The sequence below is a fragment of the Eurosta solidaginis genome, chromosome X (genome assembly GCF_040869045.1).
Source record: "Eurosta solidaginis isolate ZX-2024a chromosome X, ASM4086904v1, whole genome shotgun sequence".
Lineage (NCBI taxonomy): Eukaryota > Metazoa > Arthropoda > Insecta > Diptera > Tephritidae > Eurosta > Eurosta solidaginis.
The window spans coordinates 43,368,202-43,394,797 of NC_090324.1; the positions used below are offsets into that span (position 1 = coordinate 43,368,202).

Consider the following 26,596-nt stretch of genomic DNA (forward strand, 5'->3'; position numbering starts at 1 on the left):
ACCCATTTGATGACAAATGAAGCATGATCCTGCAGGCCTAGGTGGTTTTGGGCAGCTGCTCTGGTAATGCCCAAACTGGGAACAGTTGTAGCATCTGACAGCGGTTAGATCGTAAGAAACGGCGGCGGTAGCTTTTTTTATGGTGCGTTTCGGACAATAGGTGGGGCAACAGATTTATTAGCCAAACTTGATCTTCGTTGCTCATCAGTCGGATGAGTTCAGTTATAGTCTTTGCACCATAAAATATTCCAATTTGGTTGCTGTTATCTTGGATGCCATCAATAATTATGTCCCCCAATTCGCCCTCTTCAATGTCAGCTTTGGATGCGATAGATTGCATGGCCACTACATAGCTGATGCACGATTCCGAGCTCTTCAATTTGCGGGCCCGCAACTGGCGATAGACCTCTTGCCTGGTATTCGTACGCTGAAACATTGTACCCAATAAGGATTTTAGATCGGCATAGTTAACGAGACCGTGATTGAATACGCATTCTTTGGCCGTTCCAATCAACCACCGTCGTAGGGCCAAACACTTGCTTCTGTCATTGTAGTTTTTTGCTTCGATATAGTCCTCAAATTGAATCAGCCACCTGTTGACATCATAGTGGTTGTCACCACTGAATTTAGGAACGGCTGCGTCAAGTTGTTCGAAATTGATGTGATTCTTTACGTATACTTGGTGTTCATCTTCTAAATACTGCAATCGGTTTTGGAGTTCAATCATCTCACTCCTCAGTTTCAACACTCTAATTTTCTCCTCTAGTTTTTCAGCCTCACCAGAAGCAAAGGACGAACCGACACTATCGGTCGGAGCGACAGGCTGCATCATCTCACTGTATGGAGTATTCATCAGTAAATTAACTGGGACAGCGGACAAGGCATTCGAATCAAGTTAGTTAGCCACAGTGGACACAGTTGTATCGGTTATAGCTGTGAAATGTACACCAGCGCTAGAAGAAACAGCAGTGACGTCGTCAATCAAATTTTCAGCATTCGGAAGATCAGCAGCAGCGGTAGTTTCTTCGAGTGCAGCAGAACAACTGGTGCGGCGGTGATATTAGCTATGGTAGCCGGTACACTCGATATGGTTGCCGACAGCAGTGGTAATACTACCATGTTTGGCGGCGGTGGCAGTGGTCATCGTTGGTACAAATTGTGGGATAGTATCCAGTTCAGCGGTGGCAGCGATTTTATTAAATGCAGCGGTAGTGGTGATTTGTTTAGCAGCGGTATTGGTGGTTATTGTTGGTGCAAAATGCGTATTAGTGACAAGTGCGGCAGTTTTATGGATGGCACCTTTAGAAACTTGTTTTTCAGCAGTAACTATTTTCTTAACTCCAATAGTGACCGGAGCAACAGCGGATTGCATCTTATTAGAATTATTTGCCGTAACCATCTTACTTGAGCCACGCGTTGGAGGCATATTTTCGTACGCAAGCAATTTATTTCGATATTTTTCTGCAAGAGATTAGTGGAATACTAACCCCACACCTGAAAGCTTTAATCTCCCCTAGTTTAACAAATTTAAGCAAAAAGTATTGAATAGTAAAACGTTGATTTTATTTTCTGGTTGAAATATTTTCGTCTTCTCTTCTTCTTGATCAAACCGGAAAGAAGGCAGCTGTCCAGAATCCGGATGCATGGTTGCTTTTCACAGGGTGACTTGTATAATTAATATAATACATCAGAGTTGTTTCTTTTACTAACAGGGTACTTCATATATCTTAATATTCTAAACCATAGAGTGACTCGTGGTACTTCAACATAATATGATCTTTACATTAGACTTAATAACACTAAATCAAGGCTTTATAAAAGATTCAAGAAATCTGGACCATCTATAGACTTTGCAAAATATTTAGTAGCTCGTTCTAACCTTCACCGTCTTAACCAGCTTCGTTATAAAGAATACTTAAGTTGTTATAAAGCTCAATTTTTTAAAAATCCAAAAAAGTTTTACTTAAATTCCAAACGGAAAACTTCTGGGTATCCTTCCTCATTTAGTTTTGGACATAAAAAGCTTGCGCTGACATTGCAGAACTATTTTCAGAATTCTTTAAGTCATACTATTCGTCCAGCAGTTTTCATTTCGGTCATTACCCGTATCGCATATACAGCTCGATTTCAATTTTGAATCCTGCTATTGATTGTAATATTGTTCTTAAGAGTCATCAATCTTTGAAACCCACGTTTTCTCCGGGACCAGATGGTGTTCCCAGTTGCGTGCTTAATTACTGCGCTGCAAATATATATGAACCTATTCTAAAATTATTTGAATTATCTCTGGGATCTGCGTCATTCCCGACACTTTGGAAACAGTATTTTATTATATCCTTGTATAAAAAAGGTAGTAGGTCGAACGTCGAGAACTACAGGTGCATTACTAAACTTTCAGATATTCCTAAAGTTTTGAACAGATTGTTACCAATCAACTTCAGTATAAGTGCAGTTCGCTTTTATCTCCATGCCAACACGGTTTCATACGTCAAAGGTCAACTACTACCAACTTTCTCGTATTTAGTTCTATAGTTATGGAAGGAATTTTAACTAACAAGCAAACTGACGTCATCTATACTGATTTCAGTAAAGCATTCGACACCGTCAACCATGAGCTACTAATTCATAAGCTGGCTTTATTGGGCTTTCCGTTTCGCCTTTTAATCTGGCTGACTAGCTATCTTTGTAACAGGACGCAAAAAGTCCTGTTCAATTGTAATCTCTCGGAATCGTTCGTAGTTTCCTCCCTTGTACCTCAAGGAAGTCACCTGCCCCTTTGCTCTTTACCCTGTTTATAACCAACTTACCACAGATTATATTGCATTCCCATACTATAATGTACGCCTATGATGTAAAACTTTTCTACACTTATTGTCCTGCGGATACGGGTTCCGATTTAGACTCGTTCGAATGTTGGTGCTCAACATATTTACTAGTTTTAAATTGCTCTAAATGTAAGCATATGACTTTTCACCGTGTGAAACCAGTTTTGAATCCTTATACACTGGATGGCACACCTTTGGGACGCATATCTATTGCAAATGATTTAGGTGTCGCTTTTGATCCGAAACTGAGTTTTAACATGCATATTTCATCTATTTCCAGCAAGGCGTTTGGTGTACTTGGATTTGTTAAAAGGTAGGCTAAAGAGTTTGATGACCCGTGCCTCACTATGCCTCTCTACACACCACTGGACCGTCCAATACTTGAGTAATATTATGCGTTTGGTGTCCAATATCTCAATATCATATAAAGCGTATTGAATCTGTACAAAAGCAATTTCTGATATCTACATTACGTGGTCTTAATTGGGACTCAAATCTTCACCTACCATACAGAAGTAGGCTTCTTCTTATTAAGTTAACCACTCCAGAATATCGCAGAATATTACTTGGGGTATTGTTTATCCATAAGCTCGTTATTGGAGAAATCGACTCCGCAGACCTTCTAGGCCGATTGAATTGTTCTATAGGTGGACGCCTTTTCGAGATATCGCCATAAAGGTAGACAAGGGGTGACTCTAGAATGTGTTTGTACGGTATGGGTATCAAATTAAAGGTATTAATGAGGGTTTTAAAAGGGAGTGGTGGTAGTTCCTTGCCTTTTCGAGATACGGCATAAAGGTGGACCAGGGGCGACTCTAGAATGCGTTTGTACAATATGGGTATCAAACGAAAGGTGTTAATGAGTATTTTAAAAGGGCGTGGGGCTTAGTTCTATAGGTGGACGCCTTTTCGAGATATCGTGATAAACGATGACCAGGGGTGACTCTAGAATGTGTTTGTATGATATGGGTATCAAATTAAAGGTATTAATGAGGGTTTTAAAAGGGAGTGGTGGTAGTTGTATAGGTGGTCGTCTTTTCGAAAGACCGGCATAAAGGTGGACCAGGGGCGACTCTAGAATGCGTTTGTACAATATGGGTATCAAACGAAAGTTGTTAGTGAGTGTTTTAAAATGGCGTGGGGTTTAGTTCTATAGGTGGACGCCTTTTCGAGATATGGCCATAAAGGTGGACCAGGGGTCACTCTAGAATGTGTTTGTACGATATGGGCATCAAATTAAAGGTATTAATAAGGGTTTTAAAAGGGAGTGGTTGTAGTTGTATAGATGATCACCTTTTCGAAATATCTGCATAAAGGTGGACCAGGGGTGACTCTAGAATGCGTTTGTACAATATGGGTATCAAACGAAAGGTGTTAATGAGTATTTTAAAAGGGAGTGAGCCTTAGTTCTATAGTTGGACGCCTTTTCGAGATATCGCCATAAAGGTGGACCAGGGGTGACTCTTGAATGTGTTTGTACAATATGAGTATCAAACGAAAGGTGTTAATGAGTATTTTAAAAGGGAGTGAGCCTTAGTTCTATAGGTGGACGCCTTTTCGAGATATCGCCATAAAGGTGGACCAGGGGTGACTCTAGAATGCGTTTGTACAATATGGGTATCAAACGAAAGGTGTTAATGAGTATTTTAAAAGGGCGTGGCGCTTAGTTCTATAGGTGGACGCCTTTTCGAGATATCGCGATAAAGGATGACCAGGGGTGACTCTAGAATGTGTTTGTACGATATGGGTATCAAATTAAAGGTTTTATGAGGGTTTTAAAAGGGAGTGGTGGTAGTTGTATAGGTGGTGGTCGTCTTTTCGAAAGACCGGCATAAAGGTGGACCAGGGGCGACTCTAGAATGCGTTTGTACAATATGGGTATCAAACGAAAGGTGTTAGTGAGTATTTTAAAATGGCGTGGGGTTTAGTTCTATAGGTGGACGCCTTTTCGAGATATGGCCATAAAGGTGGACCAGGGGTCACTCTAGAATGTGTTTGTACGATATGGGCATCAAATTAAAGGTATTAATGAGGGTTTTAAAAGGGAGTGGTTGTAGTTTTATAGATGGTCACCTTTTCGAAATATCGGCATAAAGGTGGATCAGGGGTGACTCTAGAATGCGTTTATACAATATGGGTATAAAACGAAAGGTGTTAATGAGTATTTTAAAAGGAAGTGAGCCTTAGTTCTATAGGTGGACGCCTTTTCGAGATATCGCCATAGGTGGTGGTCGTCTTTTCGAAAGACCGGCATAAAGGTGGACCAGGGGCGACTCTAGAATGCGTTTGTAAAATATGGGTATCAAACGAAAGGTGTTAGTGAGTATTTTAAAATGGCGTGGGGTTTAGTTCTATAGGTGGACGCCTTTTCGAGATATGGCCATAAAGGTTGACCAGGGGTCACTCTAGAATGTGTTTGTACGATATGGGCATCAAATTAAAGGTATTAATGAGGGTTTTAAAAGGGAGTGGTTGTAGTTTTATATATGGTCACCTTTTCGAAATATCGGCATAAAGGTGGATCAGGGGTGACTCTAGAATGCGTTTATACAATATGGGTATCAAACGAAAGGTGTTAATGAGTATTTTAAAAGGGAGTGAGCCTTAGTTCTATAGGTGGACGCCTTTTCGAGATATCGCCATACAGGTGGACCAGGGGTGACTCTAGAATTTGTTTATACGATATGGGTATCAAATGAAAGGGGTAATGAGTATTTTAAAAGGGAGTGAGCCTTAGTTCTATAGTTGGACGCCTTTTCGAGATATCGCCATAAAGGTGGACCAGGGGTGACTCTTGAATGTGTTTGTACAATATGAGTATCAAACGAAAGGTGTTAATTAGTATTTTAAAAGGGAGTGAGCCTTAGTTCTATAGGTGGACGCCTTTTCGAGATATCGCCATACAGGTGGACCAGGGGTGACTCTAGAATTTGTTTATACGATATGGGTATCAAATGAAAGGGGTAATGAGCGTTTTAAAAGGGAGTAAGCCTTAGTTCTATAGGTGGACGCCTTTTCGTGATATAGCCATAAAGGTGGACCAGGGGTGACTCTAGAATTTGTTTGTACGATATGGGTATCAAATGAAAGGGGTAATGAGCGTTTTAAAAGGGAGTAAGCCTTAGTTCTATAGGTGGACGCCTTTTCGTGATATCGCCATAAAGGTGGATCATGGGTGACTCTAGAATGTGTTTGTACGATATGGGTATCAAATTAAAGGTATTAATGAGGGTTTTAAAAGGGAGTGGTGGTAGTTGTATAGGTGTTCGCCTTTTCGAGATATCGCCATAAAGTGGACCAGAGGTGACCCTATACTTTGTTTGTACGATATGGGTATCAAGTGAAAGGTGTTAATGAGTCTTTTTAAAAGGGAGTGGGGCTTAGTTCTATAGGTGGACGCCTTTTCGATATATCGCCATATAGGTGGACCAGGGTGAATGTGTTTGTACGATATGGGTATCAAATTAAAGGTATTAATGAGGCTTTTATAAGCGAGTGGTGGTAGCTGTATATGTGAAGGCGTTTTCCAGATATTGACCAAAATGTGGACCAGGGTGACCCAGAACATCATCTGTTGGATACCGCTAATTTATTTATATATATAATACCACGAACAGCATTCCTGCCAAGATTTCAAGGGTTTTTTATATCGCCCTGCAGAACTTTTTACCATTTAACAAATTTTTTTTCTAAAGTTATATTTTGCGTCAATAAACCAATCCAAATACCATGTTTCATCCCTTTTTTCGTATTTGGTATAGAATTATGGCATTTTTTTTGTTTTTTGTAATTTTCGGTATCGAAAAAGTGGGCGTGGTCATAGTCGGATTTCGACCATTTTTATACCAATACAAAGTGAGTTCAGATAAGTACGTGAACTGAGTTTAGTGAAGATATATCAATTTTTGCTCAAGTTATCGTGTTAACGGCCGAGCGGAAGGAAAAACGGTCGACTGTGTATAAAAACTGGGCGTGGCTTAAACCGATTTCACCCTTTTTCAAAGGAATAAGTTATAGTCCCAGAAACTAAGCCCACAGGGATTGGTAAATTTTTGTTCGACTTATGGCATTAAAAGTATCCTAAACAAATTAATTTGAAAAGGGCGAAGCCACTCCCATTTTGATATTTTCTTTTATTTTTGCATTTTGTTGCACCATATCATTACTGGAGGTGAATGTTGACATAATTTACTTATATACTGTAAAATTATTAAATTTTTTTGTTAAAATTTGACTTAAAAACATTTTTTTTTTTTTAAGTGGGCGTGGTCGTTATCCGATTTTGATAATTTTTATAAAACACATATATAGTAATAGGAGTAACGTTCCTGCCAAATTTCATAATTATATCTTGAACGACTGCCAAATTACAGCTTGCAAAACTTTTAAATTACCTTCTTTTAAAAGTGGGCGGTGCCACGCCCAATGTCCAAAACTTTACTGATTTTCTATTGTGCGTCATATGTTCAACTCACCTGCCAAAGTTCATCGCTTTATCCGTATTTGGTATTGAATTTTCGCACTTTTTCGGTTTTTCGAAATTTTCGATATCGAAAAAGTGGGCGTGGTTATAGTACGATATTGTTCATTTTAAATAGCGATCTTAGATGAGTACTCAGGAACCTACATACCAAATTTCATCAAGATACCTCAAAATTTACTCAAGTTATCGTGTTATCGGACGGAAGGGCGGACGGACGGACGGACGGATTTGGCTCAATCAAATTTTTTTTCGACCCTGATGATTTTGATATATGGAAGTCTATATCTATCTCGATTCCTTTATACCTGTACAACCAACCGTTATCCAATCAAAGTTAATATACTCTGTGAGCTCTGCTCAACTGAGTATAAAAACCATTGTATAAAGCAATATGAGCAAAGCTCGCTAATTAAATACATATGATCATATTGATATAATAGTAAAAGCGGAAGTATTGAAAAACAAATACTGTAAAAATCCGAACAAATGTTACCAAGCTTTCAAAAAAGCGCGCCTAAAAATCATATCCACACTATTAGGAAATATTGGTTTTTAAGTTAATGTCAAAATAAATTTAGGCTTAGATCAAAATTTAAAAAAAAAACACATCCAATTGGAATTTTAATCAAATTTTTTTGCTCTCTCTCGTTAAGTTGTTTACACTATTTTAATAAGTTAGTTTCTAGGAAAGTATAAGCGACCGAATTGAAGTTAAAGGTGGAAATTTTGTTTTGATTTTCTTATTAATTTTCTTTATATTTTTCTAATAAAATTTCTTAATCATAATAATCTGGTGTAATACCAATAGGACTAAGCAAACAAAATATAGAGTTTTAGAGCCAGTACTGAATTTCAATTATTTTTTTTTTTTATAAATCTATTTTTTTCGTTTTATTTTTCCTACCACGTTTTGAATTCTGTAGAGGATACTGAATGTTGAACCTCGCTAAATTTTAATAGTCCATACGTTTAAGAATTTTACACACACATGCGCATACACATTTATATGTTAATCTTACATGAATACATATATATTATTCCACACATAGTAATTTTTTTTTATATTTTGATATTGAATTGATTTCTACACATTAATTATTGAATTTTGTTTGCATATCCTTAACACACACGTACATTGATATATATAACACCTGTCAAATACAAATCTTTATAAGATTTAATTTACAGCTGTTTTTTACGCTAGCTTTCGAATTTTTGGGAGTCTATTACATCGCGAATTTCGTCGTTTGATATTATATTTTTTTTTTGGGAATTTTAAATTTTATTGATAACCTTTTTTTTTATTCTTGCATAACCTTTGAAACTAAATTTTGGAACCATAGTTTTGGATCAGACTAGCTTTCTTTGTGTACCTCATCTCAGTGGTACATGGATAGGCAACAAGGGGAAGGAGATATACGAAGGTCAGGATTAGGGACTTTTAATAGCAAAAGACGAAGACCGGTCACTCGAAGCATTTCTAGAACCGTTGTTCTGCTAGGATTTTTGGAAATATTGAGTCTAGGGAAAAGGGAAGAAAAGAGTTCGGGGTATCCAACACTGTTGTCGTAAACAACGCCGACAAATCTTTAAGCTTTTCACGCAAGCTGTCAATGCTAGAGATGTCTGATCCATTGGAGGTTTTTGACACTGTCTGCCACAAAATTCTTATTCATAAGCTTCAAACATACTTTGGTTTCAGTTGGGATGCTGCAAGGCTCATAAATAGCTACTTGACAAACAGGTATCAGAGGGTAGGGTGTAGAGATAGTAAATCCAGCTCATTGCTGGTGAAATCTGGTGTACCTCAGGGCTCTATTCTTGGTCCAATTTTATTTAGCTTGTGTTCGGCCTGAGTGCGTCGTAAACCGGCAGTGGGTAGGCGCACAAGGGTCGATCTTGGAGTGGATGGTGCGCTCAAAAGAAATAAATAAGAACACAAAGAGGAATTTCCTCGTTATAATATAATATTTAATTTAGAGTGAAGGAAAATATACACTGTGGTTACAATATTACCTTGGTGTTTTAAGTGACGATTGTGATCCTTGCGATGTGTGCTGGTTGGCGGTAAATCGAGAAAGAGGCCGGTTATCCCGTTGAGGACAACCGCTAAGCCGCGAAAAAGTCCTCTGGTATTAAGGAGGGGAAAAAAGCCACACACACAACAACCCCCACATATACGTGCATGGGTGCTGACAACCCGCACACACACGTGCATGCGTATGAAACGCATGCATGTGCATGCATGCACACAAATGCGGCGTGAGTGTGGGTGGCTGGAAATATTATTAAAACGTTAGGGAGGGGCGCCGTCAATCAGATAAAAGTTAGGCATTGGGCCTAAACATGCCGCCCCCCTTGCGGTACGCAACATCACAGTCCGCCAAGGATCACCGACCGTGAAGAAGAGAAAAAAAAAATAAAAAAAACTTATAACTAATTATATCTAACTTAACATAAATGCCGGTCAGTCCGCCGGCTTGGCGGCATGCAAGATAGTCTGCGCAATGGGTGAGCTTGGTTGCTGATGCCTCTGTCATTCGGCACTTTTCCCGTTATGATTCAAGGCCTAAGCCAGGTTTGCCTAGAGCTAGGGATTGCGAAAAGAAGTAAGAAGATATACGTGTTCATATTTCTTGCCGTTTATTACAAATTCATTGGAAATTCTATGCTTGTGAATGTCGTATGAAGAAAATTCAATAAAAAAATAACTTATTGTAATGATACAAGATTTTAAACGCACACCTCCTGCGACTGTGTACAACAGAAATTCAATAAAATAAAAGGGATAAAAAGTGTAAAAATTCATGTGTTTCGGTGGTTACCGAACATTTTGCTGTTAGGCCTTCGCTGTGCCCGAGAGTACCCAACCGAAGATGGTACTCTGAGCTAACAAAGGGCCGAACGTGGTGGGCAGAATCCCTGGGAGTATTATCTCGGCATATACATCTGTGCCCAGGACGAGGCGGATCGGGGCGGATGAGTAGAACTGCGGATCCGCCAGACGAAGATGTGCGTACGGGGCTGCGATGGCACTGTCGATGCTGGTTGTGGGTGTCGTGCGCCGGAAATTCGCTACGACCGCAGCATGGGTCGCAATCCTTCTGTTCTGTCCGTGTCTTCCTCGGATACGCAGCAGACATCCTGCTTGCCCGCCAATGTTGCTGGTAGGAAGTTGGAGCTCCTGGGCGAGCTCATCCGCAATCACTGTGGTGGGGGAGCATCCGTCGATTAAGGCGCGAACGAGGTGTAGCCGCCCCCCTGCTTCTATTTTCACGACCGCGGTGGGGGTGATCGCTACCGTCGGGATCATGGTGGCGGTGGCAGCTGAATGCGGGGCTAGGAGCCCTGCCCGGAAGGCGGACACGGTAGTGAGCTGCAGCGAGTTGGATCCATGACTGCGATCTCGTGGTTGATGATGGGTGTGATATCTTTGTTGCAGGCGAAGAGGCCTTGTCTCCGCTCTGCGATCGCGCGGTGGTTGTCTTCGTTGAGGGTCCTTAGTTTGCCGGCGAAGAGACCGAGTCTCCGCTCGGCCGTCACGAACATGGCGCTGGACTGTAGATGTGTTGTGCTGGAGCCGCTTCCTTTCATGCTGCAAAAGCGGTCTAAACGATTTGGCTGCTGGTGTTGTGTTCGGGCGAAGAGACCGAGTCTCCGCTCCGGTTCGGTGGATTCGAGCTGGACGAAGAGGCCCAGTCTCCGTTCCAGCATCTGACGCATATAACGATATGGAGTCGTCAATCCGCTCACGGGGTGATTCCAGCTCCTCCTCAACTTGTACACTCCATGGCTTGGAGCGAGCTTCGTGGAGTAGCTGTTCCTCTTCATCAATCGAGGAGATGTGAAGCATCGTGTGATGTTTTTCGCCGCATTTTTTACATCGGCCTTGGCTTGGGCACGCGTTCGAGCGGTGGTCTAGAGCCAAGCAATTTCCACAGCAGCTCCCGCGGATCGCTAAGTAAAGACGCTCCTCGGGTTTTTTGGCCCGAAAGATGGGGCACAGGCGTATGGGATGTTGCTTAAAACAAGCGCGGCATTCCGACGTATAACGCCTGACGTTCTTGGCAGCGCTTCGTTGCATAGCGGCAAAGCGACCCATTTTTCTGAAAGAAATGCAATATGTTTGACTGGGTCGAGTCATTCTCGAAAATGCGGGGGCGAGTGGTCCCTAGGTGTATTATTGGGGATTTGGGAAATTTTATTAGCGCGCGCATAAGGGGAAACATCTGTCGCTGCATAAAAAAAAAAAATATTCATATGTGGCGTGCATTATATGCATGGCCTCTTTCCCCGCACGTTATGTGCCTGGGTCTTTAGTGCCTTATGTTGTTTATTTTGTGTCACCCGGTAGCGTTTTAGTTGGCCACGGGCACACTAGTGCTGCAGAAAAAGAGCATTTACGATTTTTCGGTTCGCACATTCTGGTGCCGGACCGGGTAGGAAGTGTATAGCGTGGGTTCTTTTGAGTCGCTGTTATTTGTGTTGTTGGTGCTAAAAACCAACAAATTTCCTTCCCGCCGCAAAAAAAAATGTTTGGACAGCAAAATCGTATGCTATATAAAGAAAAAAAAATAAAGGAAATGTTCGTTTTGGAAGAGGGAAGAGATTTATAAAATGTATAATTTTTTATTTGTTTGTATTGCCCTTCACTTATTTCTTCAACTTTTCCCCAAGTACGCTTGCACTTTAGTTTTATTGATGGCCTTTAGCAAACGCCACGGTTCCCGAAGGGTATTTGGCTCCGGTTTTATTGATGGCCTTTAGCAAACGCCACGGTTCCCGAAGGGTATTTGGCTCCGGTACCGATTTTTCCGGAACCGGGTTTTTGGGTACCCGTTTGCATCTTTTTATGCATCCCTAATATAATGTGCATTTAAAACTCGGCATATATGTGTACATACGTTGGTAGAAGTATATGGACAGTCAGTGCACGGACCTTATCGCGTTGGTAGAGTGACCAACCGTTTTGACCCATTTTTCATTTTCTACTACTTTTACGACTTATGCCACCAAAACTTAGATTCTACCAATATTTCGGTATTTTCGCACTGAAAACGTATACTGCGATCTTTTTAAAGTATTGAATTGCCGAGCCCACCCGACTAACATTAGGAGGTAATACTGACCAAATCAGTCAATTTTGAAAAATTTGTGGGCAACTTAAAAACAAGAAGTAAATTTGTTTATGAAATAAATGTAGCAAATGATCACAATAAATAATAATTTTCCGACTAACATGCCGAAATCGGATATTTTTGCGGCAGTATTTTTGGTACATTGGAAAATTGTTGTTGTGATTAGACGTTTTGGTGCCTGTTTGTCGGTATTTCACACTCACGATTCAGGAAAAAGTGAGTGTCGTATAGGAATAAGCAATATACATAGGTATATACAAATGTACATGTAATTTTGTCTTGTTTACGAGTTTTAAAGTGTGATTTCCTTGAAATGCGCGTTATTTTGTTTTATAATAAATTATTAAGTGTTTGGGACAAATAAGGACTATAGCTGTTGTTTTCTTGGTAAAAAATCTACCAACTACTACTATTTACATTTTTTTTTGTGTCTACCCACATTTTCCTCTTAAAAAGTCCGCGTACTGGTAGATATTTACTAGCAGCAGAGACAAAAAAGTTGTGCACATTCCTACACACCCGTGTATAGAATGTGAATTCCTCTGAATTGAAGCAAACGGGACTAATCGAAAGATTTCTTCCGTTGGTTCATTCTTTAACTTTTTACACATGATGGAGTGCAGTTGTTAAATTTCGTAGTGTTAAACAATCATGAGTTTATATTCATGAGTTTAAATATTTAGAGCCAAATTTTAGGCTCAAAATGAATTCAATGCATGTCGGAGTTATGTTAATATATTAAGTGATCCCGCAACTAAAGAGGGGAATTGATACCAAATTTTGTACAACTGGCTCAAGATGATCAGGACTCTGTCTGTTTATTGGCAGTAGAAGCATATGTTAGCATTGCACAGTTGCTGCCGCAAGAAGATGTCGAGCATTTTGCTTTGCCAACATTGCCAATGTGCCGGCGATTCCCCTTGGCGCGTACGATATATGGTTGCAGAGAAATTTGTTGATTTACTAAAAGCTGTTGGTCCGGAGATAACACGTGTGGATTTGGTACCCGCTTTTCAGTATTTGCTGAAGGATGCCGAAGCCGAAGTAATGGCAGCGGTCGCAACAAAGGTAAAAGATTTGTTCGCCACTTTAGATGAATCTAACCAAATGCAAATTATTATGAGCTTAATATTACCATATGTGCGTGAGTTAGTATCTGATCCTACTCCTCATGTAAAGTCAGCTTTGGCGTCAAGTATTATGGGATTGAGTCCTATGTTAGGCGCATACAGTACTGTCGAACATCTTTTACCACTATTTCTTCTTCAGCTGACGGATGAATGCCCTGAAGTTCGATTAAACATTATTTCAAGTCTTGACTGGGTTAACGACGTCATAGGGATTCAACAACTTTCACAGTCATTATTACCAGCCAATGTTGAACTAGCTGAAGATTCTAAGTGGCGAGTGCGTTTAGCAATTATCGAATACATGCCCGCATTGGCAGGTCAATTAGGTCAAGAATTTTTTCATCAAAAGCTGCTCGGTTTATGTATGGGTTGGTTGAATGATCATGTGTATGCTATACGTGAAGCAGCTACTCTAAATGTGAAGAAGCTAGTTGAACAATTTGGTGCCCAATGGGCTGAGTAAGCAATTATTATTATGTGGTTTTGGTTATGTCACGCAATAAATTAGTTACACCGTATGACTTGTCTTTTCTGTTTAAATATGTTTGTGGCACAAACATTACCACTAAGTTGCTTTTACCAACAGTTCTTCTATTGGCTACAGATCCCGTTGCGAGTGTACATTTTAATGTTGCCAAGACTTTACAGAAAATTTCGCCGTTCCCTGAAGCTAGTGTCATCGACTCGCAAGTAAGACCCACTCTTGAGAGACTAAATTCAGATCCAGACGTTGATGTAAAACATTTCGCTTCAGAAGCTATTGCGGGTATAGCAGCAGCGTAATCACTTAAGAATCCAACATTTTCATTTCGACCTTTTTATCATTTTCTAATTTAGCGGAAGTAAAAAATGGCAAGGAATAAAGTTTAAAGCCGCACAAGAGCTAAGTGAACATTTCGAATTGATAAATACAAAAACCTTCATATCCAGCATTTTTAGAACTTGCACTCAACGTATTTATACGGGTATTGCAAGATGGTGAGCCTCAGTTCATTTAGGAAAATAGGTCTCAGCATGTACGAAAGCTTATTTTGGACATGATTCATAGATTACCTATAAGTGAAAGTTTACGCCATGTTAAGCCCATAATTTCAGTAATGCTAAAAATTTTAAGAAATGATAACGAGGAAAACGTTTTGGTTAGTTTAAGGATTATAATTGAATTGCTTAAACATTTTCGGCCGTCATGCAATCCAGAGGTACAGCATTTCCTTTTGTATGCAAAAGAATTTTTAATTTAACTTGGTGGAGAAATTAGAGAAAACTAAAAAGTAAAATGTTGTTGATTTCTGCACGTTTAGCTTCATCTGTGGCGCGTGGTTTACCAAAAGGCAGCTACACAGGTCGCCTGCAAGGCCGCATACCCAGCTGCTGCATTAGCTGCACGTAAACTTCATGTCTCGCCCACTCAACGCAGTGCTGAGATCTCTTCCCTATTGGAGGAACGCATCTCGGGCGTTGCACCTAAAGCGGATTTGGAGGAAACCGGCCGCGTGTTGAGCATTGGTGATGGTATTGCTCGCGTCATGGTTTAAACAATATTCAAGCCGATGAGATGGTGGAATTTTCTTCCGGCTTAAAGGGCAGGGCCTTGAATTTGGAACCCGATAACGTCGGTGTTATAGTGTTTGGTAATGATAGGTTGATCAAGCAAGGTGATATTGTCAAGCGTACCGGCGCTATTGTGGATGTGCCAGTAGGCGATGAAATTCTAGGACGTGTCGTCGATGCTTTGGGTAATGCCATTGATGGTAAGGGACCCATCAACACAAAGGACCGTTTCCGTGTTGGTATTAAGGCCCCTGGTATCATTCCACGTGTATCTGTGCGCGAAACTATGCAGACTGGTATCAAGGCCGTAGATTCCTGGGTGCCAATTGGACGTGGTCAACGTGAATTGATCATCGGTGACAGACAGACTGGTAAAACGGCTTTGGCCATTGACACCATCATCAACCAGAAGCGCTTCAACGATGGCCAAGATGAAAGCAAGAAATTGTACTGTATCTACGTTGCTATTGGTCAGAAGCGATCAACTGTAGCTCGGATCGTAAAACGTTTAACCGATTCGGGTGCTATGGGATACTCCATCATTGTATCAGCCACTGCCTCTGATGCTGCACCTCTACAGTATTTGGCTCCCTACTCTGGCTGTGCCATGGGTGAATATTTCCCTGACAAGGGCAAGCACGCTTTAATCATCTATGATGATTTGTCAAAACAGGCGGTTGCCTACCGTCAAATGTCTCTGTTATTGCGTCGTCCACCAGGTCGTGAAGCCTACCCTGGTGATGTGTTTTACTTGCACTCACGTCTATTGGAGCGTGCTGCTAAGATGTCGCGCGCTATGGGTGGTGGTTCGTTGACCGCCCTGCCCGTCATTGAGACACAGGCTGGTGATGTGACTGCCTACATTCCAACCAACGTCATTTCCATCACTGACGGTCAGATCTTCTTGGAGACCGAGTTGTTCTACAAGGGTATTCGTCCAGCCGTTAACGTTGGTTTGTCTGTATCGCGTGTCGGCTCAGCTGCCCAGACAAAGGCTATGAAACAAGTGGCTGGTTCCATAAAATTGGAATTGGCTCAATATCGTGAGGTAGCTGCTTTCGCTCAATTCGGCTCTGATTTGGATGCTGCTACTCAATAATTGTTGAATCGTGGTGTACGTTTGACTGAATTGTTAAAACAAGGTCAATATGTGCCCATGTCCATTGAAGGTCAGGTTGCTGTCATCTACTGCGGTGTACGCGGTCATTTGGACAAAATGGATCCCGCTAAGATCACAAAGTTCGAGAAAGGATTCTTGCAACACGTTAAGACCAACGAACAAGCACTGCTCGACCAAATGCGAAAGATGGTCAAATCTCTGAAGCCTCTGACGCCAAACTTAAGGATATTGTCAGCAAATTCTTGTCGACTTTCCAGGGTTAAGTTAATTTTAAAAGATACATGGCTAAGTTCTGCACTATTCATGGCTAGAAACGCAAAAAAAATTAATAAAGAGATCGCGTCACAACTTACAATAAATTATATACACTATTGACATAAAGATACAAGTAAACAAGAAAATGCAAAGGAAAAAATCGAAATAAAATAATTATAAAAACAGTAAAAACATACCATTCATCTTTCCTTTCTATATAAACATGCAACTCCTAGTATATAAATTTAATTAGACTCAGTTCATAAAGTGAATGCGTAGAATGTCGTTCGCCTGTAGGGCTCTATAAAGGGTGTAGCACGCTTCGAAAGCTTAGTGCTAAATATGTGCACATTTGATTCATTTAACGAGAGCACCCAAAAAAAGTTGGTGTTTTATATGCTGCACAAATTCAGCGCAAGGCTGTATTTTAATGCTTGTTTCGATTTTCGACAACTATTGAACAAATATTGTACTAAAAATACTAAATTAGGTAATGCAGTGACTAAACGCGTTATTATGAAACGAAGAAATAATAAATTAAGGTGAGATTAAGTCAAAAAGCTTCCCCAGTGGGTGCTCTATGTACAATTTTATAAAGAAGAAATGCAGCAAAGCAAGACATGGTTTTTTTTTTTGTTGACTTGAATTTTTTTTGTAAATTAAAATTAAAGATAAACGTATCATTTCTTGAATTTTTCATTATACATAGTTCCTCGTAGTGAATCAAAAGTCTCACAACTCTCAGTGGGTTAATAAACTTAAAAAGCGAGAGTCAGCCCAGGGTATGTAGTAGGATAAGGCCTCTTGACACGACACTACATATACTATTAAATTCATATGTCAGCCTTACTGCATGTCGGCTTGGAAATGAGGCAGATGAATTGCATACATATTTAAAATGGCATGGTATTTACCATATTCCCTTAATCCGATTCACCATTTAGGAGTGCTTGCGGTTTACGAAACGGATTTCGGCCCTAGCTACCATAAAATGATTTTAAGGGTGTTACTATTCTTGAGACGAAATCCCAAGTTCATACCCTTGCCTTTAGACTGCATGTGATATGATGGAGTATGATAAGGTTTGTGAGGTAATGTATACCTCCTATCATTCGCTTTCTGTGCAGTGCTAAGGGAGGAATTATGTATAAATATGTAGGTGAATATATATGTATATGCATGTCGGGACCATGCATCTGTTGCACTTAGTTGTTGGGTTCTGTCGGCCTCGCGCCTTGGCCAAGTGCAGATGCATTATGAGGCAGATCAGGGGTCTGCGTTAGGATTGTTGGATGGCCTCGTTTCGGGTGAACGAGTGAAATTTGCGTTGACCATTTTTGAAATTTGTTTAAATTTAATGGGCCGAATGCCTTGGTTTTCTGTGGCAGATGGGTTCTTCTTCTGCGGTAGGCTTCTGGTGTCACCGCTCGGGGTGAGCGAGTGAACTGGGGTTTGATTTTGAAAATGAAAAATAATTGTTTGGTGGCAGATGGGGATCTGCCTTAGTGTGGTTGGTTGGCCTCGGTGGGCGAGCGCCGGGTTTTGAAATTTTGAAAATTTAAAAAAAAGATTATGGGCCGAGTGCCTTTGTTTTCTGTGGCAGACCGAGGGTCTGCGTAAAGGCTTTTCTTGTTATGGAACAACGAGTGAGTGGGATGGTTTTTTTTTGAAAATGAAAAAATAGAATTTTGTGGCAGATGGGGGATCTGCGTGAGGGCTTTTCGGGTATCCTCGTTATGGGAGAACGAGTGAGTGGGATCTTTTATCTTTTTTTTGAACGGAGGGATGTGGAGGAACGGGGGGGATTGTTAAGCGAAGCTTTTGGTCCTCGCACAATCTATCTCCGTGGGAAGAAGGATCAGTTTGACCAAAGGTCGTCTGACTTGACCCTTCTCGGTTATGAGGTCGACTACACGTACTCGGTTATCTTCTCCGGGGTGTACGTCGACGACTCTACCTAGCCTCCACTCGTTGGGAGATAAGTTGTCCTCTTTGAGGACAGCGAGATCTCCCACTTTTATATTTTCTTTGGGATGCTTCCACTTCACTCGTTTTTGAAGTTCGGATAGATATTCCACCTTCCATCGTTTGCAGAAAGTGTGATGGAGGGCTTTGAGTTTCTGCCATCGATTGATCATCGAGGCAGAGCTCTCACTGGAATCTGGTTCTGGTGGAGCCAGCAGGTGGCTGCCGGTTAGGAAATGTCCTGGGGTTAGTGGTTCCAGATCCGTTGGGTCATTTGACCCCGGACTGAGAGGGCGCGAGTTGAGGCACGCCTCAATCCGGCACAAAAGTGTTTGGAACTCCTCCATAGTATATTTGTGGGGAGAAGCGATCTTTTTGAAGTGGCTTTTGAAGCTCTTCACTCCCGCTTCCCACAAGCCGCCCATATGTGGAGCGCCAGCGGGAATAAAATGCCAAGTTAATGCTTGATGGCTATACTTGGAGACTGTTTGGTCTCGGCTTTCGGCCAGGAAGGCTTTGAATTCCGATCGTAGAGATCTGGAAGCTCCGACAAAGTTCGTACCATTGTCGGAGTAGATGTTCTTCGGACATCCTCTTCTCGCGATAAAACGCGAAAAAGCCGCGAGGAAGCCTGGGGTACTAAGGTCACTAGTGGCTTCTAAGTGGATGGCCTTAGTGGAAAAACAGACGAAAAGGCATACGTAGCCTTTTGACAGTCGACATCCCCTACCGCGGTAGCTTTTGATGTCGAAAGGCCCCGCAAAGTCTACCCCGGTATTGGTGAACGCGCGGGTAAAAGTAGTCCGTTCGCAGGGAAGGGTACCCATAAGTTGGGACTCCGCCTGCTTTCGGTGAATAATGCAGGTTTTGCAATTGTGGATGATGGCTCTGATCATGGTCTTGACATTCGGTATCCAGTATTGGGTTCGGATAAGACGGAGCATGAGCTGGTTCTCGCCATGAAGGGAGTCATGATGAGCCATCATAACTGTAAGGCGAGACAGCCTACAATTGTAAGGCAAGATGATCGGATGCCGCTCGTTGTATGACATGTCTTTTGAAGCCCCTAGACGCCCTCCTGTTCTGATAATATCATCTTTGTCGATGTATAGGTTGAGTGACAGGATTTCACTCTTCCGATCAATAGGTTCCCTATTTTTTAATTTTAAATATTCTGTACCGTAAAATTGTTTCTGGCAGACTCGTATTAATGCTTGAGTCGTTGCCTTAATCTCATCGGCTGAGATTATGTACGACCTTTCGGGGAACATTGCTTTAGTTTTTGGGTGAGTTCGTTTATAAAATCTCCTAACATAGGATAGAACCTTCAAAGCCCTGGGTAAATTTGAAAAACGATCGAGAATATCTACATGATCTACCCTTGTCGTGGCATATGTTTGTGCCCTCTTTTCCTCAACGGACGTTTTGTATTCGGTCTCTTGTGCTGGCCAGTGGGAATTGTCTTCTTGTCAGTCGTTGCAGCGGCGACTTCGCGCGGTAAATCGGGCATGACCTGATTGGGTGTTTCGCGTCGCATAAGTGGCACGGCGTTGGGTAACGAGCAGCCTGGCGCTCAGTCCTCCTTCTTAGCGAAGCGTAACGAGTCATTCTATTGAGAGTATGGAAGAAAATAAAGGAAACTCGTTGAGTTGTTATGATTGTGTCACGCTTTCGGTGGCGAGTAAGCCCCAATTCTATTATCGGCGCTTTTGAAATTTCGCGCGTGAGTAGGGTTAAAACATGTCTAAAGGCCCACGAGAATATATTCATCTCGCGTACGTTATGTGCGTTGCTTCTTTCCCCGCACGTTATGTTCATGGTCCTTCTCCCCGCAAAAGGAAACACCGCCTATATAAAGTACAGTCCACGTTACATATCCTGCATCTTTGGATGATCACATTCACTTCTTGGTGATATCAACAATTGTCGAACAAATCTTCCCACATACACTCAACATTTTGGTATAAATCGTGGTGGTATTCTTCAACCGTTTGGTGATATACACAACCCACACACTTCTTCGCGATACCGGCTTTTTACACGTTTGGTGATATATTTTTGGTGGTATTTATACAGTTTTCTTGGTACACAACCTGGGAATTTACAAGCCGCATCAAACAACAAGCAAACCAACTCCAAACTTCACGCAGCTGCTAAGTAAGTTTATATATTTCTTGCCACAATTTTTTTTTTGGTTATAAAAATAAATATTCTGAGTGCCACACGCGTAAGTGATTAAATTTAACCGCGAAAAGTGTAAAAAAACTATTCGGTGTCGAAAAGTAAAAAGTGCAAACGCGAAATACTAACGTGGTCAAATTCTTTGTGACTATCTGGTCTGTCCCCCCACCAGCGGTAAGGCTCACCGGACACAGCACAAGGAAGAGGTGCACATAACCTCACCTCCATATAAAAAATTCTCACGCCATTTCGATTGTGGCAATTTTACATTATTCCTTTGTTTCACTTTAATTTGCACTAATTCGATAAATTTTTGTCACACAGTCGCTTTTCGCACAAGAGTTTTATAAAATTTTTACACTTTTCGTCGAGTTTTTATATCAACGCGCGCACTTATTTTTTATAATAAAATTGAACGCTCAAGTGGCGAGTGGCCCCCTTTGCTTCGCACAATACGCATTGGAGTTGCTCCCCCCCCTGCTCCCTGTCTTACGGCACAAAATAATCTGCAAATAAATTAATACATACACCGATACATACATACATATAATTTTACGTGCGGGTGGCGAGTAAGCCACATTGGTGTGTTTTATTTTTATCGTGGGAAAACCAGACGAATCGGCCAAGTCTGACCCTTATAATTTAATAGCCAGATCAATATATACATATATATATAATTTGCGTGCGGTTGGCGAGTAGGTTACACCATTGCCTATTCTTCCCTTGAAAAAAAAAAAAAATATCAGACGAGTCGGCCAAGTCTGAAATAACTAAATAAAAGCGATCTTTTAAAACACTGTCTCCATTTTTTTGTTAAAAGGATTAATTTGTTTTTAGTTTGGTAGGGATAATTTGTTGAGAAAATGGAAAATTATATCCGATCAGCTGAGTTAATCTCAGAGTTTGAACAGCAGTACAGCCTTATTCCAGAGGAAAGTCATAATAAGCACACTCTTGCGATACAGCAAGAAGAGTTGCGTGCCTTATGGAAGAAGGTTAAGTCTGTGTTTGACTCACTGATGGGATCAGAAGATGTCGACGCAAATGATGTGTTGGCCATCCGGAAAAAACATATGTCTACCTACGCAATATATATGCGATGCTTATCCACAATATCTGCTGAGGCAGAGAAATTTAAAAAAGTAGAAAATAGCGCTATCTCTGAGCAAGCACCCCCAGCCGCACCTCGCGGGCATAAGATCCGCCTCCCTCCTTGCGACACGGAGATTTTCAAAGGTGACTATTTATCATGGCCAACCTTTCGCGATCTGTTTACGGCCATATACATTAATAATTCCGACCTACAGGGGGTGGAAAAACTGTTCCATCTGAACAACAAGACACAGGGCGAGGCCAAGGATATTGTAAAAAAATGCCCTCTGACAAATGATGGATTCGATATGGCCTGGAAAAACCTGTGCGAAAGGTATGAAAACAAGCGTATATTAGTCAACACGCAATTGCAAATTCTTTTTAATTTAAAGAAGGTAGAGAGTGAGTGTGGGAGCGCGTTAAAGAAACTACATAGCGATATAAACAATTGTCTATCGTCCCTCAAGTGTCACAAAATCGACACATCCAATTGGGATGCAATACTAACATATTTGTGTTCGACAAAGTTACCGGAAAGTACCCTGGCTCTATGGGAACAAAGCATAGACCACAAAATGGACATATCTAAATGGGAAGATATGGACAAATTTCTATCAAATAGGTTTCAGACACTGGAAACAGTGTCTAGCTTCACTGGCACTAACGCCCAAAAGGGACAAAAGCCATCAAATACTCGGCATACAACAGAGACCCCCATAAAAAGACTTGGTGCCTTCCAAACGAAGGTATCAAAACCTACCTCAAAATCAACTTCAAGGGTTTTTTGTAAAATGTGCAAAGCTGAACACAGGTTACGGAATTGTCCTCGATTCTGTGATCTGACCCCAGTGGAGAGAATCAACTTCATCAAATCCACGGGGGGATGCCTGAACTGCTTGTCCCCAGGACACACAGTGACGAGGTGCACCAGTTCGTACAACTGTGCCAAATGCCACTCTCGTCACCACACGCTCCTGCATGCGGATACAGTTCAGCAACCTACGAGGCGCAATCCATTCAAAGACGCGGATAATATCCCATCGACTTCAGCACAAGCACAAAGAAGACAGGAATCGGGGCAACCAAATTCTTCTGCGAACCAGAATGTAAAATCCTGTCATGCTAATTCCAGCACAGGCGTGCTATTAGGAACTGCTCGCGTACACATTCATCATAATGGTACCGACTTCTCCGCGCGGGCATTAATTGATTCAGGGTCTGAATGCTCTTTCATGACAGAAAGACTAAAACGCAGAATCAATTTGCCGGCAAGGAAAATGCATGCCCAAGTTTCAGGCATCACCAACGCAGTATCTGCTCAAGTAAAAGAGGCATCCACCATCGAGCTACGTTCACCAGAGGACCCATGCTTTAGCTTGACTACTCCTGTTCTAATTTTAGCCAAATTAACTGGGAATCTGCCATCCTGCCATATCGAAACAATGACGATGCAGGCGTTCCCAGACTTAGTTTTGGCAGACAAGAGGTTCTACGTCAATGAAGATGTAGACCTCATACTTGGGGGCGATATATATCCCCAAATTATACTAAGCGGTCTAAAAAAGAATGTACTTAATACACTTCTGGCCCAAGAGACAGTGTTCGGTTGGATACTAACCGGTCGTATTGAAACACCGAATCCAACGAAGAGCATCGTGTCATTTTACAACGAGGTCGCGTTGGACAACCAACTAAAAGCCTTTTGGGAGTTGGAAAATGTACCGAAAATTAAAAGCCCTAGCGACGATGACAGATATTGTGAAAAATTATATAGAGAAACCACAAAGAGAAATGAGGATGGAAGATATGTCGTTTCACTCCCATTTAGACAGGAATACCCGGAAGAACGAAAATTAGCAGGGTCCCTTAAACGCGCATGCTCGCAATTCTATCGAAATGAAACGCGGTTAACGAAAAATCCGGAGTTAGGGAATGAATACATAAGGGTACTTTCAGAATACCAGACGCTCGGACATATGCACAAAATTAAGGGCACAGTCGCAGCAAATGACCCTGATAATTATTTCCTGCCCCATCACGCCGTGGTAAAGGCGGAAAGCACAACTACTAAAGTCCGGGTCGTTTTCAACGCTTCAAGTCCGACTGCTAATGGTACAAGTCTGAACGACGTTTTGCTCCCAGGCCCGGTACTCCAAGCAGATCTCCCGACTCTCATCATTCGTTGGAGACTTTATCGGTACGTCTTCAACAGTGATATAGAGAAAATGTATAGGCAGATTTGGATGAACGATAATCATACCAAATTTCAACGAATTATTTTTCGAAAAGACATGAACGAACCAATAGGACTCTACGAATTAAAAACGGTAACTTTCGGAGTTAATTGTGCCCCTTATCTTGCTATAAGGACGCTGTTACACTTGGCTGACGATGTACAAAGTTCCCATCCCACAGCATCAAACATACTCCGGGAATGTATGTATGTAGATGACGTCCTCGCAGGAGGACACAACCTCACCTCCACCATTATGGCAAGAAACGAAATTCGACAGGTTTTACATTCGGCAGGGTTCCCATTACGAAAGTGGACATCAAACTCGGAGGAGGTTCTCAAAGACATCCCGAAATCGGATCTGCTCAGCGAGGACTTCTTAGCCTTTGAAGACACCAGCACAGTGAAAGCATTAGGTATAAGGTGGAACGCACATGCTGACTTATTTTATTTCAAAGCGGGATCACTAGACAACCCTAACATGCCAACAAAAAGAGAGATCCTGTCAGTTATTGCCAAACTCTTTGACCCGTTAGGGTGGCTTGCCCCAATGGTCATAGTGGCAAAAATAATTATGCAAAACATTTGGTTAGAAGGCACAGGGTGGGACGAGCCAGTCTCACCAACGACATTGGAGCGGTGGAACACCTTCACCCAAGATTACCCGGAAATAGATAGGATTCGAATACCACGTTGGGTACAATTCTCACCAGAAGACGAGGTTGAAATCCACGGCTTCTGTGACGCGTCGGAGAAAGCATATGCAGCAGCCGTGTACATGCGCGTCAAAAAGGAGAATAATGTTTATACACACCTACTTATGGCAAAAACCAGAGTCGCACCAGTGAAGACAATCTCCCTCCCACGTCTGGAACTTTGCGGTGCAGTATTGCTCGCAGAGATGATTGACTCAATCTGTAGGAGCGTCAAATTAGGACCCATCACCATTCATCTATGGACTGATTCCAGCATTGTCCTCGCATGGCTACGGAAACCGCCTTGTTCCTGGTCAACCTTCGTCGCACACCGCATCACGAAGATCATCGACATGGTCGGAAGCAAGGACTGGCTACATGTGGATTCAGAATCAAATCCAGCGGATTTAGGAAGCAGAGGCCTACCAGCGGGTGAATTAGTCAACAACTCGTTGTGGTGGCAGGGACCATCTTGGTTACAAGAGGACAAGATCCAATGGCCAGTACAGGAAACGGACTACCATACATCATATGAGGAGAAGAAAGTGAAAGCACAGTCGTATGCCGTCACACAGGCTGAACAAGAAGATATACTTGATCGTTTTTCAGACTTGCCACGAGCTCTAAGAGTCCTATCCTACGTTAGGAGATTTATAAAAAGAACGCATCCTAAAACAAAAACGGTATGCCACGAAAAGTCGAGCACAATCTCAGCCGATGAGATTAAGGCAACGACTCAAGCACTAATAAAAGTATGTCAGAAAATATCCTACGGTACAGAATACTTGCAATTAAAAAATAGGGAACCTATTGATCGGAAAAGTGAAATCCTGTCACTCAACCCATACATCGACAAAGATGATATTATCAGAACAGGGGGGCGTCTAGGGGCCTCAAAAGACATGTCGTACAACGAGCGTCATCCGATCATCTTGCCTTACAATTGCAAGCTGTCTCGCCTTGCAGTCATGATGATTCATCATGATTCCCTTCATGGCGAGAACCAACTTATGCTCCGCCTTATTCGAACCCAGTATTGGATTCCGAAGGTCAAGACAATGATCAGAGCCATCATCCACAATTGCAAAACCTGCATTCTTCACAGGAAGCAGGCGCAGTCCCAACTTATGGGTACCCTTCCCTGCGAACGTACTACTTTTACTCGCGCGTTCACCAATACCGGGGTAGATTTCGCGGGGCCTTTCGACATAAAAAGCTACCGCGGTAGGGGATGTCGACTGTCCAAAGGCTACGTATGCCTATTTGTTTGTTTCTCCACTAAGGCCATCCACCTAGAGGCCACTAGTGACCTGAGCACCCCATGCTTCCTCGCAGCTTTTTCGCGTTTTATCGCGAGAAGAGGATGTCCAAAAAACATCTACTCCGACAATGGTACGAATTTTGTCGGAGCTTCCCGATCTCTACGATCGGAATTCAAAGCCTTCCTGGCAGAAAGCCGAGACAAAACAGTCTCCAAGTATAGCCATCAAGCATTAACTTGGCATTTTATCCCCGCCGGCGCTCCGCATATGGGCGGCCTGTGGGAAGCGGGAGTGAAGAGCTTCAAAAGCCACTTCAAAAAGGTCGCTTCTCTCCATAAATATACCATGGAGGAGTTCCAAACCCTTTTGTGCCGGATCGAGGCATGCCTAAATTCGCGGCCTCTCAGCCCGGCGTCCAATGACCCAACGGACCTGGAGCCACTAACCACAGGACATTTCCTCACGGGCAGCCATCTTCTGGCGCCGCCAGAACCGGATGCGAACGAAAGCCCTGCCTCCATGCTAAATAGATGGCAGAAGCTCAAGGCCCTCCATCAAACCTTCTGCCGGCGATGGAAAACCGAATATTTATCCGAACTCCAAAAACGAGTGAAGTGGAAGCATCCCAAGGAAAATATAAAAGTGGGAGATCTCGCTGTCCTCAAA

General features: G+C 42.0%; 1 protein-coding gene and 2 pseudogenes across 5 annotated transcripts in view; 2 read left to right on the plus strand and 1 right to left on the minus strand.

The window, feature by feature from the left end:
* Positions 1–26,596, minus strand: part of LOC137235429 (membrane-associated guanylate kinase, WW and PDZ domain-containing protein 3) — a 512,969-nt gene that overhangs the window by 159,312 nt on the left and 327,061 nt on the right. The window lies entirely within an intron of this gene.
* LOC137234877 (serine/threonine-protein phosphatase PP2A 65 kDa regulatory subunit-like) lies at positions 2,837–14,446 on the plus strand (annotated as a pseudogene).
* On the plus strand, positions 14,853–16,510 carry LOC137234276 (ATP synthase subunit alpha, mitochondrial-like; annotated as a pseudogene).